This window comes from Stegastes partitus, unplaced genomic scaffold, assembly GCF_000690725.1.
Source record: "Stegastes partitus isolate 25-593 unplaced genomic scaffold, Stegastes_partitus-1.0.2 Scaffold621, whole genome shotgun sequence".
In the NCBI taxonomy this organism is placed as follows: domain Eukaryota; kingdom Metazoa; phylum Chordata; class Actinopteri; family Pomacentridae; genus Stegastes; species Stegastes partitus.
In genome coordinates, this window is record NW_007578352.1 from 308112 (window position 1) to 328047 (window position 19936).

Genomic DNA, 19936 nt, shown 5'->3' on the forward strand with positions numbered 1-19936 from the left:
TGACCTCCTCAGTAAGTCAGATACAGTAATATGCATATATGTAAACACAAGCTTTCTATAAATAACAGTTCATAGTGTCATCAGTTTATATTAGGATTGAAACCAGTTATGTTCACTTTTAAGAAGATTTAACAAAGAGTGAGCTTAGATGTACATTTTCAAAGGTGATGCCTTCAGGTTCCAAAAACCTAAAAATATTCAGTTTTACAATGATATGAAACTGAAACAAGCAGTAATTAGAGAAGCTGCAACCACAGATGTTCATTAGTGATTGAAATAGTTTCCAAATAATTTTCTGACAGCCTGCTTCTCTCAGGTTTGGTTTATACACAAGAAAGTAAAACAAGGTCAATAATGCATTCCATTTGCACTAAATCTAAAACCCAAAACTCGTACAATGGCATTTTTAGTTATTTGTTACTGTATTGGCACTTTCACTGAATCACATTTTTAAACTTATTTCTGCAATTAGTAGTTTTATTTTTTCCATTGTGTGATGTCTGTTAGGACAGGGTTGTCTATCAAGACTTTGAACTTCTCAGGATTTTATCATGTTTTGCCTATTATACATCGGCGTCAAGCTTATCTTATAATTTTAAACATTTAAGTGTTCTCACATCACATGCTTGGCATAGCTGCTCATGCTAATGTTAGATAGATAAATATGCACTGGTAGCCCTTTTAAATACTGTTCAGATTGTCTCTTTGTTAGTTTTTCAACACATACAGACTCAAATGATCAAATTATTACTTTTTCAGACATTTCTCTGTAATCCAGAACAGTGTTAGTAGTGCTACTTTAAACTTTCTTTCTGAGCCCAGGAGCTCAAACTGTTTTCTGATGCCCCTAAAACAAATCTGCATTTAAAAAAAATTTAAAATAATATCATAATTTAACCATTACTATTTGACTTATAGCTTGAACTAATAACTACTAGTCAACAAGGGAACTCTTTGGTTTGGGGCAGCCATATAACTTCTTGTGTATGTGTCATCACAGGATAAAGAAAATAATGACTGCAAAATATTCCTCACAGCAGTGTATTAGTAGGATATTGTTATTGATGTTGGAGTATAATGCTACTGACAGATTGTATGCAGAAATACAGTTCGCTCCCTGTCCAGCCCCACTTGGAGTGAACCTGGGTCTGGTGTCTGTCACCTGTCAGCAATCCAGCAGCAGGTCTGGTCTGAGCTGTGCCATCCCTTCTGTTGCCGTAAGCACAGCAGCTTTATAGACCTCCGGAGGCCCACTGCTTCGTTTGGTGGACTTAATTGTGATTTGTGGAGTCAATGTCTTTCAGGTCAACCACATTCTCATTTATTGACCAACTGTGGCTCGGGTTAATGTCGTCATTACCCCGACATCCGTAGATTTTTCTGTGACGCCGCTCCGAGTCTGATTTACAACTTGGACTCTCTTTTCAATCTTTTGCTGTTACCTTTAGGAGATGCCGTCCAGTGGGAGATGCTTTGATAAATGCATAGGTGCTGATTTTGATTTCAGAGCAAAAGCAGACATCACGAACTGGACGGTTTTAACATTAACTGTACAAAAATATTGGCTTCGCTCCTGTATTCACATCTGTGTCTTGTTTTGCTGTGTAGTCTTCCCACAATACCAAAGCATAATAGACTTACTATGAGTTGGAGGCTACTTAATAGCTTAATAACTGGGAGTTATTTCTCCTGACTCTCATGAATCCTTCAAATAATGGCTTACTATTGCGAACCTGCTGTCACGCTCACGTCTCCTGCCCATACACCTCCATCACACCCTTCCTCCTTCCATCCTCTCGTAGCAGAGAAACAGAGCCAGCTTTGTTTTTGTAATAATCACTTGCGCCTAAATCACATTTCCAAAGCTTGAAGGTCACAACAACTTCCCCTTTGGGGTTTGATTTAAGTGGCACTTAGGCCCGCTACTGTAGCTAATCACAAGGATTTATAGAGTGCATCACCCAGGGGCCGGAGGACCAAGGAATGTTTGCTGGCACCCTGCTGCAGGTGTTACAAACCTCTTTTCTTTCGTCCCGTCTTTCTTTTCCCTCTTCTATTATAGCTGCTGATGGAAGGCAGCTGGAAGACCTTGCTTGTTCTCCACTTGTTGGTTTAAAAGGGGGTTCTGTTGGTGGAACATAATGCTGGCAGCACCCTCCTCCTCGTCCTCCTCCTCCTCCTCCTGTCGCCGGTCACTCCCCAGTCCGGAAAGTCCTCCACGTAAAGCTTTCATAATTACATTGATCTTGAGGGGGCCTTTTACGACCTGCTGACGCATTCAATCACATTTCAGTATGGCCCTTGTTAAGGGCTCCTGTGTTTTGCATATCCCAAGTTCATGTCCAACCGTTAGCACGTCTCATGTTTCTGGTAATTGGGAGTTTTCACATGGTCCTGAAGGAGAGGGCTAAAGAATAGAGGATGGAGGGAAGGGAAGGAGGACAAAGCAAACAAGAGGGGGAGGGAGCCAGCATGGATGGACAGGAAAAGGGGTTGTTGCTCAGATGAGAAGGACTGTCAAAAACTCCAGAGGCATGTTCTACAAGATCCAGATGTTGTAATCCCCCCTCCATACGCCCAACCCCGTCATCCTCATGTCTACTGTACATAACCATCATGATGGATTACTTTGCACCGACTACATCACAGCACTCTTGGGCATCACTCGTGTTCACACCATCATCTGTGGTACCACTTTGTTTTGTTTTCCAAGCAAAACACAGGAAATCTCTATTAGATTCTGCCTTGTCCGAGGAAACGTATCTGCTCCCTCCCCCCACCCTCTTTGAATTTCCACCCCATCATGTCTTTGGTCTGGTTTGAGTGAATGCAACAGCAGGTCAGAGCTAATGAGCTTGCTGTGATCTAAGAGCAATGCCATCTATAGGCATTCACCCCAGCTTGTGCCAAATGCCAAATACTTGGAAACCCTGAAAAACCTTCCCATTAAAGCCTTAAAAGGAGGCCTTATTTGGCAAATTTAAATGAGATTATTTGCTAGTTTTGGCCTCAAGAAGTGCCTCGAGGAAGTCAAGATAACTTTTGACACGACTGTGAATCCAGGAAGAACTACTCCCTAGATAAATGATGAGGGTAAATGAAGGTGAGGCAGGATTGCTCTTATTCTTAGCTCACCTTCTCCTCCTCTCTTTTTCCTTTTTAATCCCTTCTCCCCTCCTTTTCCCCATCCTCCTCTTCTATTAGTAACCTTTGGCATGAGAGGTCAGCGCTGTGTTCCAGCAGGATGACCTCTGGTAATGAGAAGGCAGGTTAGTGGGTGACCTGGAAGCGCTTTGTCCGCCTCTCCTGGGAACACAAACAGTGACGGCACTAAGGCACACAGGAACAGCTGTAAGGCTGCTGTCTTGTGTGCTCCTGCCTGCTTTTATACCCATTTGTCATTTCACTGGAAAAACAGAAATATAAACAAGAGGCAAATCTCCTTGACTGATGCTCTTCAGGTGTCTGGGCATGACCCTGTCTCCACAAAATTTCGTTCCCATACAAATCTCAATTACGTTTTTAAGGGAACCTAAATTTGTTTTGAAATAAACATAATTTGTGATCCGTGACATGGTGGGAAAGAACTGAGAAGTCCAAGCAAGGAGGTCGGACGGGTGGTCGGTGGCATGTACCAGCGGTGGGAATTTTTGAGCATTTGCTTCAAGGACAGTCTCAGGAATAAGTTTATTTTTTATTGTTGTTGTTTCCTTCCTGTTTTAATTTACTTTGTGGTTAGATTTAGGCACAAAATGACTTGGTAAAGATTAGGAAAAGTGTCATGGTTTGAGTTAAAATGCAGCCCTTTCTCTACACGTTTAAAGTAGGGATGCAAATTTTGAACAACTTCTTTAACTGAAGCCTCATCAATCAATGGCTGATCAATTAATAAAGTGAACTTAACCCAGTTATCACAAAACTTTCTGGTTTGAGTCATGTGGCATACACTGTCAGAGCAATGTATGTCACCAACCAATTGCTTAGAGTATTGTTCAATTAATGCACTTTCTCTTCCTAAAAACTTGAGATTTCTGACTGGTAGGCATTAAGAGTCACATAGCAATTTGTCATGGTTGCACTTTACTGGCTAAACTCCCACAATGCTCTCCGCTTGTCAACACGGATCTGACAGAAGGCGGAGTGACTGCCTTTTTGGATAGCCATAGTGGTAAACAGTAAGACTTTCCCCCTGGTGGCACAAGCAGGTACTACAGCTTTGTCTGCTGCCTTATTGGTAAATATATTTTTAACCAGTTAAATTATTCATGGCAATTAATCAATTAATGAATAATAACTGGCACTTCTGTATATTTTTGTTTTTTTTTAAATATTTTCTCCTGATTTTTTTTTTTTTAATGTTTGCACTATCGCCTTTGAAGCTTGTTTTTTGACATAGATTTTGTGGCTTACCAGGATGATAAGTCCCATCTCATCTAATGCGTGACTGATGCAATGTAAATGTAAAATAAAATGGCAAGGATGCATTGATTAGAAATGTGTTTGTGATGTGTTACAAACAAACGTACAGAAAATAGTGGATAGGAACGTAATTTTGTGGAAACTGGGCACTCTGCTCTGAACTCCTATGTGATATGTGAGAGCACACCGGTGTCTGAAGAAGGATTTAAGTGAGGTAGACTTTGCAAATAGTTTGCATGTTAATAATTAATTTCTCAATAAAGCCAACCTTGACAGGAGTTTCCTTGTTGACCACCAAGTTTCTAAAAGAATTGTAGTGATTTATAAAACGCAGCTTCGACCAACTTACTCTTCTGTTTATTTGGGTAAAATCATTGATCCACCCACACAGGAGTGAGGTGACAGGTGTGCATGTGGGTGGATGTGTGCTTGTCTGTGCATGTGGGTATTCATTTGTGGGGGGTTTTTTTGGTTTGTTTTTTACCCCTAGCACTTTGGTACAAGTACTCACAAAGTCTTTAAAGGTAGGTTCAGTCAGGCAGCTTTTACAGTTTGTAATGGGATTAAAATCGAGGGCTGACTTGATTCTAAAGTTTATTCATCCCTTTTAAAACCAACCCGCCCCCCCCATCCTGTGATCATTTAATTTGTTTAGTCACCATAGCCTGTTTTCATCTCGCTGTTGCCTTTCCCGACTCTCTCTCCCTACACTCCTGCTTTCATCACTGCAGATCTCCCATGTTGATATCCGTATGTCATTTGATACAGGCTTACATTTTTTTTCTTCTTGCCTTTTTAAAAACCAACCGGTCCCGTATTAACTCCTGTGTGACTTTCAGAAGCAATTTACATATCTGCCATGGAATCGAACAGCTGAAAAAAGACACAAGAGAGGAGCGGGTAGATGCTTCTTGGCCGGCATCCACAAATTGCAAAGATCGCTAATCTGCTTGCACAGCGCCTTCTGCTTCTCTTTTCCCGGACTTTGGAGCACTTGAGAAAAAAGAAAAAAAAAAAAAAGGGCATCCTTCAGTGCTCTTTAAACTCACATAGCGTTTTACTAGCATGTAAATTCATGACAAATCATTGACTTTGCCAGTGGAAAAATATCGGGGAGGGCCAAGGAGGGAGGAAGAACAGAGCGAGAGAAAATGGCAAAGTGCCACGATAATTCTTGGCATTGATCTCTTATTGAACAAGCAAAGGTTTCTGAAGGCTGAGTTGATCCCGTCGCAGGGAGAGAGCATGCTCCGGCTTTTCACGCTTTTCATTTTCTACTTGAAAGCGGCGCAGTTGCGAAGCTACTTTGATCCCTTACAATCGCGAGAGACCTCCATTTGTATAGAATGTGACAGTAAGCCCTTTGGAATCCTGTAGCTGTTAGTCGTTTCTGCGAAGTTCAACACAAAATAATGTTTGAAAACCATAAAAGAGCAGGGATTAGGGTGTGCTCATAGATAGGTGGTGTCTTCCTCTGCAGCAAGTTCAATTGAATTTATTGTCTCGTTAGCTGGTGATTGGGTGGCAAGTATTATTCAGACAAAACAAGTGATGAGTGACGGGCGTTCATCTTTTTTTTTTTGTGTCTGATGAGGTCATTGGAAAATATAGTTTCATGCCTGATTGAAAGTGTTTCCATGTATGAATGCGTCTTGCCATTACATGTTCACCGCTTGTTAGGGATAAATGGTTAGGAAGTAGCCTGTATATGTGAATGTTTGTCAAACACCAGCGTGCAACATGTCTGCAAGACGCCGGCCGACCCGGAACCGGAGCAGGAATAAACCAGATTTCAGTGCCGTCTTGTCTGTCTGGAGATGGCTCTCGCTCAGAGGAAATGAGTCTACGATACACAGGCATTGCTCAAATTCCTCCCCTTGTGTCATCGCCGCTAAAGCAAATAACGGCTTAGGGGGAAGGATTCTGCCACTGAATCAACAGATTGTTTGTGTCTTCACTGGCTCAAAGGGAACATTTTCAGAATTGTGGAAAGGTAGGAATTTGGGGGAGCAGTTCCTTTTTTTACTCTGAGTTGAGTTTTTGTTCCCCTCACAGGAACGGTGCCTTTTCAAAAAAAAAACAAAAAAACTTAGCATCTTTGCCTGTACATTTAAAAGGTTTAGAAAAAGAGTTTGGCATAAGGAAAGAGATTCCTGGACTTATATCCCCCCAGAAGTTGAGTGACTGTTTTGGAAATGAGAGCAGACGGTGACTCGAGCCATTGGATTAATTGGTGCATGCATGCTTGGCCTGGGCTTACCAGTGAACTGGGCTAGATAGGAGATGGTTGTATGCGAATTAATTAGGGTCAAACTGGGACCAAATCAGCATGGAAGCCTGAGCTTTTTCCACTTCAATACACTGTATTTGTAGTAAGGAATCGGGAAGAAGCTGGAAGGATAATGACAAAGAACAAAATCCCTTAAAGCACTTCACCCTGAACCTTGTGAGCAAATCTTATGCTCCTAATTTTAATTTTTGTTTTGACCCTGTTTAGCGCATCTATTGCATCAGTTGGGTTAATCTCCATCATTCATAACCCTGTTGAGTCTTATGCTTAATATATATGTCAAATCAGGAAGTGTTTTATATAATTTTTGTTGGGTTTAATCCCCAATGTGTACATTTCTCAGGTATAATCACACTTAAAATAGCACTACAGAGCCTTAACTGCAATGGTTTTCTTTCCAATACCATCCGGTGACTTAAAAATGAAACCCACACAACATCTGTGTTGGAGGACAGGTATATGTGTCTAGATGAGCCTGACTTTATAGTTATTTTTAATTTTCAGAAACAAGCATTTTTATTGTTTGCTCTTGAATATATTGTCTCCATTTATGCTTGTGCGTCTGTGTAAATGCTGTAAAACGATGTAAAACCTAACTTGTTTTCTTGTGGTTGTAACAGACCCCGTATGGCATGTGGTAAACACTTGATTTGTAGGAAACATAAAACTAAATGTAAAGTTTAAAAAAAAAAAAAAGCAGAAAACAGGAAGCATGTTCTTCATTAAAAAGCCATTTGAGCACAAGCTTGCATTACCTTTGGGCCTTCTGTATGCCAAGAGGCAAAACTTTTGAGCACTTATTTCTCAATAGGATGTTGTCGAGGTGTAAATGCTGTTAGGTTTCTGGTTTGAATAATTCAGTTGTCTGCACTTCCACTGGGGAGCAACTTTAAGCCATTACGGCGGGTAAAATGGGTCCCTCTGACCTCAGGTCGTCGCTCTAAATTGGCTAAAAGTTCCTCCTCTCCTCATCTGTCCATATTTAAACTCCCTCTGTGGCTACCACTCTCTTCATCTTCTCCCTATCGACACACACCTTAGTAATTGGTGATGTGGACCATATGTTGGGCTTGAATGGCCTTCTGTTCCGTTGAGCTGCTAGACGCACTCAAGGACATAGCACGGCCTGGTTATTATGCTACCTGTCCCTTCCTGGACTGGCGTCGCCGGTGGGGAGATACAGCCTTCCTGTCCTCCTATCAGACCTTCTCATCTGCTCGTCTCTTTACCTGTCAAATCATCACCTGCAGCCTGTGGACACACTGGGCGTTGATCTGTCAGTGTGCGTACTCTTCACCATTAACTGACCCCCTCAGACCTTATTAACAGACTGAAGGGACCCGGCGGTGGCATGACCTCTCAGCTGGAGAGTCGGGAGGCGAAAAAGACTTGCAGATTTAGAGAACATGTGTGTGTTTTGCTGCTGTTGTTTTGTATGTGTGCATTGCAGCCATTAGAGGCTCTTTCTCCTGTATTCTCTGCCAGTTAAAACAATTTTTCTTCCACGGCATTATTTGTTGCAGGCCTCTTTCGGTAACTGGAAAGCTTTAAATTGATTGTTTCCAAGTGGTTTTCATGGAAATAAGCACCGATTGTTTTTCCTCTTTAAGGTACAGATGCACCCATTTTGGAAAACATAGTTTTTACTCCACTGGAATTGATTATTGCAAAGTTGGCCAAGCAGGGTTTTTCCTGCATAAAGGAAGAAGTTTTATTCAAAGAGGTTTCAACGAGCTCCAAGAGAAAATAGGAAAATAGCTGAAAATAAAAAGTAACAATTCTATTTTGCTACCAGTTTTGTTAATCAGGGTTCCATTTACTCATACGTAACAGACATTTTTGCTTATTAAGTAGTCAGAAATATTAGGAAAATGTATGGATTGCTGTCACTTTACTTTTTGTGGAGTGATCGTGCTCATTGTCATGTGTAGTCACCCCCCTGATAGGCTGCTTCTGAGCCAGGAAAAATCTTCTCATGGTCTGTCAGAATTATCATTCTAATATATGCTGGAAAAAAAAAACACCAGATGAATAGTTTTTTTGTGTCTCTCTGCAGATTTACCAGTTTCTGTGAGGACTTTAAGAGCCGGAACGCATGAATAGATGCAGAGCATGGTCCATTGTCATCCTACAGGTAAGACATGTAACTCTGGATTCAGATGTGTTCTCTGAGCAATAGCGAACACCATTTTGTTTACAGATAGAGCATTATTTACTTGTGACTAAGCTTTGACAGATATTTTTCTCCTAATTAACATGAATTCCTAACGATTCTACATATTTCCCTCTTGAGTAAATCTTTACGACAGCTTATTGGGGTCATTGCTGGTAATTTTTTCCCCCTAAAAATTCCAAAATAAAGGTGGGAAAAATGTATGACAAAAAACTTAGCAAAAGAGAAAACGCTAACGTTCTCTAATCATTAAGATGGGAAGTGTGATATCAGGATGTGGTTTAATGACAACAATAGGAGGTCACTGGCACAAAAGAATAAAAAATATCAAGGTTTGGAAGTATTCGGTCTTGTTTTGGGAAAAATATTTGAATAAACTTACCAGTTAATTACTTATAAATTGTGTTATTTTGATGCTGTAGGCTTTGAATCCTTGGCTTGATTGATCACAGAATATGTATGAACATTATGTGACTTCAACATTTAAAAAGAGTATATATGATATGCAGACATCGTCTTCAGATCTGTAAATTGGAGGGCCTAAAAGGTGCATTCTTTCATTTGGCCAGCAGGGGGAGACTCCTCTGGTTGGAAGAAGAGATCAGATTGTATAGAAGTCTATGGAAAAAAAATGACTACTTTTCACTTGATCTGTTACCTTGGTAAACATTTTCCTAAAGACTTTATTAACTCAATCGTTAGTTTCAGGTCTCCTTTATCTGTTAATTTTGTAAAATGCATGTCCAGTTATGGGGTTGTTCCTGTAAACGTTTGCGCTGCCTTGTGCCTGTCCAAAGTTCATGCAGTGGAAAGTGAATGTTCACAACTAAGCTGGAAGCAAGGACTTACCCAAGGCTTTCCAGTTTCATTTATATCAATTTTAATTTCAGTAAATTTGTTTCTCAAAACAGCAAACTCCTTGGGTCCTCATTTTGACGTCACGGTCTGACATCATCACGTAAACATGTTCAAAGCCTTTGTCATGATCCCACGGCAAAGTCCCTCCACCTTTTGGTTTACGTGCTGCACAGACAACTAACAATCGGGATGGCTGACGGAAAAGCTGCTGCCCTTTCATCAGTGTCCCTTAATCACAAGCAGCCTAATAAAGAAAACATGCAGGGACTTAAGAACGGCTCTGTAAAGAAGCCAGTGCTGGTCCCCTTCCTTTCCCCCCACGCCTCCGTCTGGCGAGTCCAGACAAGCCTCGGGTAAAAGGTGAGGATGTTTGTTCTTCCCCTCGCTACAACTGGGTCAGTGAGCAAGGTAAAGGTGTTTACCTACGGCTCACAGCTCACAGTGCCCTCGCAGACCTTTAAAACTGATTCATAGCCTCGATCGGGGGAAAAAAACGACTCTCATACGCCTTTCTGGTTTTTAAAAGAAATAAAAAATTAAATCCCGACCACACAGATGTGTAAATTGAGGATCATTTTCTTCTCAAAACAGATCAAATGATTTGCGGTTACAGCAGCGTGTGATTGTGTATGACCATTCACAAATTATCCCCACCAAGAAAAACAGTATCAACAGTTCAGGGTGAACTGTGTCCCGTTACTCTGTCCAACACATGACTTCATGTTGAAGCATAAATCTAAGCTCGGGCAGCCGTGCAGCCTTTCACGCACAAGTAATCACCAAACACACACACATGCTTCTTTCACTAACCCAATTGCTCTCGACTCGGTTGACTCTGACACACACACACACATTTCTCTCTTGCACTCACTCAATCTGTCTTTCTGGTTCGTTCTGCCCTGACCTGCTGAAAGGCTTTCAGGGCAACGTCAGTCAGCCAACATCTCTCTCTGTTCGTCAGGTTGGAGTTGGACGCTGCTCTGTTCTCCCACCTCATTCCTCCACATTGGCTGCCTTGTCATGTCGAGATGAGACGAACACAAGCCGGCGTTTATGCTTGTTTGCGCACCTACGCATAAGATGGATGCATTTCTCGTTCGCGAGCGGCTTACACGCACACGCTTGAAGGCTCGGCTGTGCAGAATGTGCGTGCCTGGATTCATTTATAATTGTGAGTGTGTGTTTAATCGCGGTTTAATTTGGAGAACAGCTAGAAAGCAGCAGCTGTGGCTGCTCCACAACATGGGAAGCGTCTGTTGTTGATTCGGCTGGATGTGGCTTCGACGCTGCCCGGCCCAGCTGCTTGGATTCTCCCTTTAATAGACTTCGCAGCCTTTTGAAAACAGCTTTTTATAAGAGCCCCGGCACAAGTAAACACTGACCTGATCATTAAAGTGGGAATCTGCAATTAATAATCGTTAATGAATTATTTATTTATTTATTCATTTTTTTTGGCGAAGTGTGGCGCTGAGCAGCTTGTGGCTCGTGTTGAGACTCTCGGTACTTTTTAAATACAGCTTGAATCATCTCCCTCCGCATGCGTCCTCCCCTTCCACTGTCATCGTTTCCTACGCAGGAAATTGCGGTCATTATCGAGTCAACCAAAATTACACTGAATAACATGGTGGTTGCATGGGGGGAGCTAATTGGAGGTGGTTGGTTAAACGAGTTAAATGTAATGTAATCAACAAATTCCACTGACATTAGGAGTTGTCAGCAGAATTATTAACTTATGTCCCAGTGTAAATTCTTCGACTCAACTTAGGTTCAAGCCACGGGCTATTTTTCTAGTTTATGGTTAGTTTTTGGGTGTTGGCAACAACATACCGAAGTGACTCAGTAGAACCCCAAACACCAAACAGCTGCGTCCGGCAACAAAGTTGACTCAAACAAAAGATAAAATAGTTGCTGCTGTGACCATGTTCATGTAGATTGCTCTAAAGATTTTTGGCATCTGATAACCTTAAACCCCAGTTGTTACTCAAACTGGACTTCCTGGATTGTATTTCCCGTCTCACTGGCGCCTTAAACAACATACTGCTACTAACACAGCCAGTGTATTGGTATCAGGGTATACCCTCGCTGGCCACTTTGTTAGGCACACCTGTTCAGCTGCTTATTAAATGGGACCGATTTTGCTTTTCCCACCATATATATAACATTACACTGCTGGATGTTCATAACTGAATGTGACCAGAGTTTTAAATAAAAGGCTAAACAAGCAAACAAAAGTAGTCCCTGCGAGAATAACCTTAAGGCTTCAGACAGGTCTGAACAGTAGTTTACACCTTTTTTCTCTTCATTTTTGTCGTGGATTTCTTTACAATCATCATCAGTTCCACTCACATCATGCCCACAAAGTCACACTACGGTCTTCTTTGTTAATATCTCTACACATTCTTGCAAAACATTCTACTTGAGTAGTACTTTAGATGTTTAATGTGCTCTAGCATACAAAAGATCAATGCTGCAGAGAGATGATACACAGTTGGCCATTTTAAGGCCAAACGTGGTTATTTACATGGAAAAAACTTGTTAATATTTGATACACAAAGATGAGTTTTTAGGGGTTTAATCAATGACCAGTGAGGGATTTTAAGTGAGAGCCACCATATTACATATAAACATAAACTAAACGTTGGTGTCAGCCTCAAACATCCATTCGCTCGGGATGTGGCTTAAATTAAGTGCCTGTCGTCACTGGATGCCCAGCTGTTGGTTAAAGATCAGATCAAACATGTTTGAGTTGATCTGAACTGTTGTCTCACTCGTGTTGCGTACATTCTGTTTTCCATCAGTGGCCAGTGTTGCAATCATTTCTTCTCGTGTGAGTGTGGTCATTCTTATTTCAGGTGACGGCCCTCCTCCCCTATAAAACGTTGCACGAAACCTCCAACTTTTCCCAAAAAAAAAATCATGGTAACTCGAATCGCCACAGAAATAAATTCCCACTTCCCCCTGGAATCAATCTTTCGTCAAACCAGTCTCAGACGGATTCACGTAATTGCCGCCTAACGAACTGGCCGCATGTACTCAACCCAGAGGAAGGTGGCTGGAATTAACATTGGAAGCATTTATGCAGAGTTTCGTGATTTCTACTGATGTTTCTTAGCTTGCTCACTCTAGCAGCCTGCCAGTAACCAGACCGATCCACCCTCCCTGCTCTCCACTAGCAGCTGTGTTGACTGTCTTGTGCCTGGGAACCCTTGATTACTAGGCTGACTGTACATTTGGGCTGCGCCTGGCAGCCAGCTCATTGTGCCTCCCCTCGCCAGCACGCACACAAAACACAGCCTTTCTTAACTTTGATCGTGGAGAGTTGTAAATGACTGCCGCTCCGTCATCCAAGGCCTCAGGTTATCCACCGTCCTTTATGAGCCTAATGAACGGTTCGGGGATGTTTATCTATGCTACAGTATGTCTGTCTGAAGACGCCTCCGGCAGCCGCTTCATGTCCAATAATCTCACGTTGGCAGACATGCGATGTTCTTCATTAGAAGCTTCAGCTGCGGGATGATGTCTTCATTAAAGTTTATGATTTGTTGATTTTAATAATCTGTTGTGTTTCTTCATGTGATTGTTAGGGAGGCATTAGGAGAAGACCACTCCTTGCGATAACAAGACACAGGTGTCGTATAATGACATCAGCTTATTAGCTCAGTTGGAGGCGGCTCTCCGGCCAAAATATGATTTTCTCGAAATACGTCCCCAGCTTGATTTATGATTAACCTTGCTCCGTGTAATAAAACCACATAGTAATACGAAGGGACAGTAAATGCAATGAAAAACTGCTAATGTCGAAACATTTTGGCCTGTTTGAATGAAATCTTTGTTAGTGATCAATAACAGATGCTTTAAAAAAAAAAAAAATCGGTCTTGGTTTTCCAAATATTTGGTACATGCCGAAGTCAAATGTAAGCGCAGTATTGCTATTAGATTTGGGAAACTGGTATAAATCTCCAAAGTGTTAACATTTCTACCTTATTAGTGTTCTAGAGATCAAATTTGACACGTAGATGAACCTCTACAAGCAGCATTTGTGCACCACCAGTGGTTGGCAGAGGACAGGAGATATGTCCACAAGAAAAATGACTAATTACCAGCGCTGTATTACAAGCATATCTCAGCATTTCCTGCGTGTTATATAATGAAATGAAAAATGTGACACATAATCCATCTGACTCGACTCTCATGGGGTTATTAGAGAAAAAATATACAGTATTATTGAATTGGAGTTTAATGAAGCGGAGGGAATCATCAGGGTCTCTAATACAGATGGATTCATCCCAGATGTTGTATACCAGCCAAGTTGTTGCATCCAGATATTATACATAATAGTGGTTATATAATGCACATTGTGATGCAGACTTCCATGTTTGCTTGTCCCAGCCAGACGTGATCCCAGTTCACAAGAGGGTTCAGGGACGGCTGGGTTCTTTTTGTCAATATTAATGTGGATGTTTTGCTTGACGGATATTTTCTGTCCTCTTTAAAAGAAAATGTATGCATTACAAAATATCCAAGTACACATTAGCACTAAAAACAACTACGAATGAAAGCCTGTCAGCAGCAGCAATATGTCAAATATCAAAGAAGACCATTGTGCCATTTTAGTGTTTCTGCAGTGTTTAAAGTGTGGATGCCGACATAGAGAATCGTGGATTGGTGCAACAAAGCCAATTCAACCTTGTAACCCGTAGCTGCTAGTGTGATCAAACCAGTATGCAAATCTGCTGTTGTTTTTTTCTCGGAGCATGCACATGACGTAAAGCAACAACAGGCATGCATGAATTGAGACGTGACATTATTGCTTCCCAAACTCTCTCTTTTTTTTTTTAACATGTCTACATGGATAAACATAATCTGAACTTTAGATGCTGTTTTCATTTTTCTTATGTTTTTTGGAGTGGCCTAAAATGTGAGTGCATGTGGATGAAAGGCCTAAACATAGAGGAAAATTTTTGTTCTTCAGAAAAAAGTCACTAGCTGTGTTTCCATATAATTGTTAAGTAAATCAGAATCGAATTAGGCTTGTTTTCATTCAGTGCTTTGGGACAAATAAACCAGGCTGCATAATTTTATCGGACGGTGGAGGTATGGACAGGTGACTGTAATGCCTGAAACAAAACTAAGTGGCCAAAAAACCTGAGAGAAGAGGACAGAACAATAAAACTTTGGGCGGATACAAGAGAACAGCGGAGAGAAGTCTTCAGCAGTTGTTTTTAATTGAGCAAGTTGTAATTATTCTTTCATGTGAGTTGTTATTCGTGCTCTCCGAGGCCAAGGCAGCAGAGACAGCAGTTCAATCATGCGTTAAATGTTTGCTAGGTATTTAGAAAAAGTTCATGACCTCTTTTTTTTTTTTTTTTTTTTTTAAAGTTAAAAACCATCTGAAGTGATATGAAATTTTTTTTTAGCAAAATTTGTGAAATTGGTTGAATTTTGCCCTTTCCATTAACTTTTTGTGTTGCGATAATTTAAATGTGCATAAAGTACACAATACATTAAAATATTAGCTGCTGCAAAGATGTTTTTTTTTGTTTTCTTGTACGATGACAAAACTTCTTCTTCTTCTTCTTCTTCTTCTTCTTCTTCTTCTTCTTCTTCTTCTTCTTCTCCTTCTTCCTGGAAATAAATCCACAAATGGCTCATCATGGTTCAATTTGAATATGTTCAGTCTGACTCTGGGAAATTATGATGATCACTTTTTTTTAGTTTTGCATAGAAAGACGGAGCCGATGACAAAAAATGATCAGGTGCAGCCTTAATGAGATTCAAGAATATACATTTCAACAAAATTAACTTTCTCTTGCAGGCTCTTGTCTTCTGTTTGGAGTGCATGTAGTCACACACGGTGGCTCATGATGTTGTATCAGCTGCACTCTCTGCTCTTATACATGTAGTTTTACATCTCATGTATAATTCAGCCCATCGTCTGAGAGAAGTTTTGCTTTAAATCCACCGACTCTGTTTGAATTCGTCTTTCTCAGACAGGAAACAGATCTTGTGACCAGGGAGCGGGCGAGGAAATGATAAATGAAGTAAAGGCTCCGACGCACCGCCTCAGATCAGTGTACATCTGAGCTCTGTTTATTGTTGTAGGCGCTGAGGCTTTTTTTCCTGCTTTGATCGCGCTCATAGGAAGCTCGACCTATACGTCTGTGTTTGACACCCGGCCGACCCGCTGCACACGCACTGTATGTGCGTACACGAAAGATTATTTTTTCAGTAAGAGATATCCAAACACATGGAGGTTTCCTCTGCCACTGAACTCACACGGGGGAAGTGGGGGGTTGGACCATTTGAGGTCTACAGCTCTGACCTGAAGGCTCAGACTAGCGAGGACTTACTCATGTTCTTTCTCACTGGATTTCCCACAGACTACTACCAGCAGCAATTCTTTTTTTCCCCCCCTTTTCTCTCCTATTCTGTAAAGAACTGTAACTAAACAAATATTGTTGCTTTGACATAGACAATTTAAATTTGGCTGCCCCTGGAAAGCCCTGTTTTGTTCTGCCTTAGAAAAATGACTATTGGGTTTCTTTTGTCGAGAAGTGGGTAAGTGGGGAGATGAAGCCTGGAGGGACATGTGTATTCATAACACCAGTGCCGCTTTTCTTTCAGTCGGCATTGTCTGCTGTTGTGGATCCTCTTTGCTCTATTGTCTTGTGAGTTCCGCTGGTGGTCTCTCATGTAAACAGCTCTCAAAGGGGAACCTTCTCCACTCTCCTTTTCAAAAGCGCCCTCTCTTTTTTCCTCCGGGTCTGCGTCTCTTTCTGTGGTCACCTTCTTGACTGTCCCGCTCTCTTATCCCCATCCCCTCTCTCAGTTCCCCCCCCTCACCCCAATCTCCATCACATGCCCACGCACACACAAACATCCCAGCTTGCTGGCGGTGGATCTGTCCTGCTGCAGAGCTAATAGCGTATTGGGGTTTTTAGGTGCCAGTGGGGAAGGAAGGACCCTGCTGGCTTGTCAGCGTCTCTGACCCCTCTGTCACAATGGCTCCCTCTCCCCTCCCACTCATTTCCCTGCCAAGCTGGGAAGAGTAAATATTTATCAGCCCCCCACAACAATGGCCGGCTCGGAGGAGAAAGAGGCTCTGACCAGAGCTCATGCGAGGCCTGCAGGCGAAGCTGATGTCAGTTGGGGCTTAAAGATGGGTTGCAGGAAGATTAAGACGGAGGCTCTGAATATTTTGGGAAATTACATTCCATAAGTTGCTGCATTGCCAGAGTTGTCCCGTGTGCTGGCACTTTGAGTTAGACTCAGTCCAAGGGTGAGTTGGCAAAAGCAAAACAAGAAAATGCTAATTCAGATTTAATTGAGTGGCAGTGCATCGGGTCTAAGATCACTATTTCAATAATGTCACTGTGTGTTTATTATTTGAACAACTTCAATTTTTAATACTTTATTTATTAGCAGTTATTGTCTTCGTACTGAATATTCAGCCACAGAGTGCTTGTAAAATATCTACCGTGTCAATACATCAATACATCGATGTCAATCATCAGCCATGTTTTTAGTTCATGTTTACCAAGCTGGAGTTGCCAGTTAAATTCCAACTTTTGCACTTTATTATGCAAACTTTTGCTTCTATTTCATATATATATGCATATCTGCTATCAAGAAATGTCAAAGTATGAGGGGATTAAACAAAATAAATTATTTTGACGTGCGGTCAACACAGATTTACACCAAAAGCAGCAAAAGTTTAGAGCAAAAACACTGACGCTCTTTATGCCTATGCTTTTTGTCCTTTCCTTTTCTGTTGACCTGCATCCACATCATGTGACTCATGAGTTTCTTTCATTTTGAATATTAAAAGAGCAGCAGTGTGCGTTAGGATGCAGGAAGGATTTTCACTCATGAAACTAGAGCTGGAGTCCTGATTTGGAGCCATCATCTTGTGATGTTTTCACCCACTGTTGCGTCACTTCTTGCTTTTGGTTACGCTACAAAACTACTTGATTAAGTGTACACACTAAAATCTCTTAGTTGAACTTTGGATAAGAGTATGGTTTGGTTTAAAATCCACCTGCAAAAGCCCGAAACATGAAGTTCTATTTTCTGTGTTGCTACGGTGGCGAATCCCGTCAAAGGACAGCTACTAAAACATGGAGGCATCTCACCAAAGCTTTTTTCATAAACTAATGCTGCCCACAGTGAGACTGAGCTGTTATAACAAAAAGAAAATCATGAACATCACGAGCCAGCTCTTTTCGTCTCCCTTCCTCTTGTCTGCTCATTGAGGTTAGTGTCTGTTCAACCCAGCTCCAGTACATCACCACCACCAGCCATGTGTTGAGGAGAAGGCCTGGCTCTGGCTGGAGGGAAACAGACGGTGTTGACGAGCGTCTTTGTTCTCTGCATCACATGCCGCCGCTCTGCAAGTGACATTAATGGCCTGAAGGCCCGGCGGCCTGCGTGGAAGCTGGCAGATAGATGGACGATAGCTGGTATTTGGGGAGAAAGACTGGCTTAGATTTAGAAGGAATAAAAAGGACATAGCAAAAGAGCTGTGTTGTCTAGATACGATCTGTATCATTTTGCACGTGTTTACAAGGCAGTATTCAAGCAGCTGTACAAAGATGACGCTGAAAAATCCAGCACGGCCATCTCATGTAATATATGATCAAGGAAACACCTGCTTAAATGACTAACACAGAGTGTATTGCAAGCAGGTGCTTCCACACGTGTTCAGTCTGAGGGATAATTAGGCAGTTAAACATTCCTTATGGTCTTGTATAGAAATATTTTGGCTGGTGCAGCTTAAAAAAATACATATTCTGCTGTAAGAAGAAAGGCTGTGGTCGTGTCGCAATGCGTCAGAATTCGTGAGCAGCTCGTTTTTAGAACATTCAAGAACACAATAGAAAGAGATGCCGTCGTCAGCAAAGGCAAGATGTTGTTTTGCAAGTGAAGGCTTGCAGGAGGGTTTTTTGCTCTGATGAGAGTAAACTGATGCAGAACGACATTTCCTGCTCAAGCTGACGTAAAGCTGCATGACAGGATTATCACACCTTACTCTCCTTATATACGGATATAGTCTGGGTGTTTCCTAAATGCTTTAGGTTGTCCCGTGTATTTCGAAAACCTGCACACAGTCTTATTTCTCAGCTAACTTATCCTGTGAATCAGCACATTTTTACAAAGGCAGCAACCAAATCAAATCATTATCAGTTTGCTTGCTGGCGTGCTGTGCCTCTCCGTGGGCCCGTTAATTGACCCAATAAGATTTGTTTTGGCGGAGCTCCACCGTGAAACACTAATATGTCAGATATGGTGTGAATTGGTGGCGGGTGAAGGGCTGGCAAGGATGAGGCCGGCGGCTGCCAGAAAACTGCGATTTTTATGAGACACTTGACTTCGACTCTGTGGTTTTTACGGGATTCTTTGGTAGAAGTATGTGACTCAATGTTTTTGTATGTTTTATTTTTCTGTGTGTGTGCATTTTAAGGATAATTGGAGTTAATCCACCACATGCAACGTCCTACATTTATGGGAAGCATATATAACAGCAGCAGCAGAGGTGCACTGATACCAGTCGTACGTAAACGGATGCGGCATGTGTTCTTGTTTTGGCAGTAACTCACAACTAGTGTTGGAGAGTCGAGTTTTACTCAAAGGTTTGGGTAAATTGTACATTTATTTAAGCAATATGTGTCATGCATTTGCTGTAAAAAGAAAAGCAAATATGGATGCCAAAATTTAGAATAACACTAATTTCAATCCAAAACATGATGAAAAAAGTTTTTTAGTTTTACATGTGTTTAATTTACCATATATTCTCTAGTGTGGATGGGCTGTTACTGGTGATATGTAGCCAATCAGATAGTACTGTGCAAAATTATCAAAGATGGACAGAGGCTGCAGGATTAGAGATAATTTTTAAATTAATTTATTTCATCTGGAATTAATGATAATATGGAAAAAATGCTGAATATGGGATCCCTAATTGAAAGATATCAGAAGATGAAGTGACTAATTAAAAAAAGAAAAGAAAAAAAAAGAAGAAAAATGTTTGTTTGGCAGTCTGCTTCTCTTTCTGTTCTTACAGGAAGTGGCTGTAGGTACTGCAACTAACAATTATTTCTATTGTCAATTATTCTGTCGATTATTCTCCCAATTAGTCAATTAGTTGTTTGGTCAATAAAATATCTGAAAGTTTTCCCAAAGCCCAAAATGACGTCCTC

General features: G+C 41.3%; 1 protein-coding gene across 1 annotated transcript in view; it reads left to right on the forward strand.

Annotated features, from left to right (window-relative positions):
• Nucleotides 1–19936, forward strand: part of LOC103362997 (sericin-2-like) — a gene marked incomplete at its 3' end in the record, with an annotated part of 67326 nt that overhangs the window by 20525 nt on the left and 26865 nt on the right. The window contains exon 3 of the mRNA XM_008289564.1: nt 8766–8843. The remainder of the gene's footprint in view (nt 1–8765; nt 8844–19936) is intronic.